The sequence below is a fragment of the Pundamilia nyererei genome, unplaced genomic scaffold (assembly GCF_000239375.1).
Source record: "Pundamilia nyererei isolate P.nyererei 1_Seehausen unplaced genomic scaffold, PunNye1.0 scaffold00385, whole genome shotgun sequence".
Taxonomy (NCBI): Eukaryota; Metazoa; Chordata; class Actinopteri; order Cichliformes; family Cichlidae; genus Pundamilia; species Pundamilia nyererei.
The window spans coordinates 309,024-310,575 of NW_005187786.1; the positions used below are offsets into that span (position 1 = coordinate 309,024).

At 41.5% G+C, this 1,552-nt stretch overlaps 1 protein-coding gene across 1 annotated transcript in view; it reads left to right on the forward strand.

Annotated features, from left to right (window-relative positions):
- Nucleotides 1-1,552, forward strand: part of matn4 (matrilin 4) — a 29,565-nt gene that overhangs the window by 20,970 nt on the left and 7,043 nt on the right. The window lies entirely within an intron of this gene.

The window sequence follows — 1,552 nt, forward strand, 5'->3', positions numbered from 1 at the left end:
GTCAGGAAGCATGTCGTGTGTCTTTAAGGTTACTGATGCGTCACCTTTGTGAACAAAGTTACAAACAACATAAAAAATTAAAAACTGCTTTGAAGTTATTCTGACTTAAAGGATGAAACGGCAAAGAGAAAATGCCATTTAAAGTTTTAAAGAAGAAAAAGAGCTTGAAGGATCTCCTCAGGAAGTTGTTACAAAACACTGACAAAGTCCCGATCGTCCTGCAGAATGAATCCATCGTTGAGGTGCTGTCAGCTCCTGCTTTTGATGCATTTCCATGCTCTTTAACATAAAAATAAATCTGGTAGACCTTGGGCCCAACTTTGGAAGGACTGACATCAGAGGTTATGAAAGGAGCTACAACAAGAAAATTACCAGTGACTGGCTGATGGAGTCCTCATTTTCTTCCCATTTAAATAACGCCAACTTCTACATCTGTGGCCTGCTTCTTTGAATTTCCTGACATTAGTCGTTCTGACTTTCAGCCCCAAAGTGTTGAGTGCTGGTGTCAGCCTTTTGGCTTTGGGACCAAAAAACAAAAAAAGGCAGGAAGCGTTTACTGAGGACCTCGCGTAAGGTGTCAGACTGATGCAGAGACAATAACATCAACAGCTGCAGCAGAGCACCTCTTCATCAGGAACCTTTAAAATTAAGACCATTTGTGGGTGCAAAGACTTCCTGTTCTCCTGAAGCCGTACTCATCTCCACAGCATGAATAAGACACAGTGTGACTGTAGTTCACAGCAGAAAGGAGACATTTTTAAGTAATTCTCAGTCGGCTTTGAATACACAGTTTATAAGATAAGTGTGACTCACAGTCAATTAAAAATTAGATTCAAAGATTCAAACGTCATTTAAAGGAGTCCAGATGAATAAAAGGGGATTGCGTGCTTATATTTGAATAAATCCTGTAATCTCAGAGTTTGGGGTTATTGCATGACGTCTACCGTTTCCAGAAATTAATATCTGGCATTTAGTCCATCGATCTGAGCCCTTACTGGAAACCTCTGAGAACAAAATCCAAAGCAGATGTCAGAAGTATATTTGTTTGGCTCAGACGCTGATAAATGTTAAGAATATATCTTAATCACAATTACACACTTTCACTCAATGTGTTGTTCAGCCATTGACCTGTGCGCTGAGGGGAAGCACGACTGTGAACAAGTCTGCATCAGCGCGCCGGGCGTCTACACCTGCGACTGCAACAAAGGATACACGCTCAATGAGGACGAGAAGACCTGCACACGTTAGTCAAGCCCTCGTGCAAATACACACAGGTGTACACGCACCTGCAGAAACACACCTACAGTCAGAGAAAAGGCTGCTCTTTCTCCTGTTCGTTCTATGAGTTAATATGAAATGCTTGTTGTTTCCAGCTCCTTTAAAGTCAGGACTGAAAACTGAGTCCATCTGGGTCTCTGTTTGGAAACATCACTTTTATTTAACACATGCAGAGTAAAACTAGACACTTAGAGTCACATTCACTCACTATAACGTTATAAATTGGGCATAACGTGTGTGTGTGTGTGTGTGTGTGTGTGTGTGTGTGTGTGTG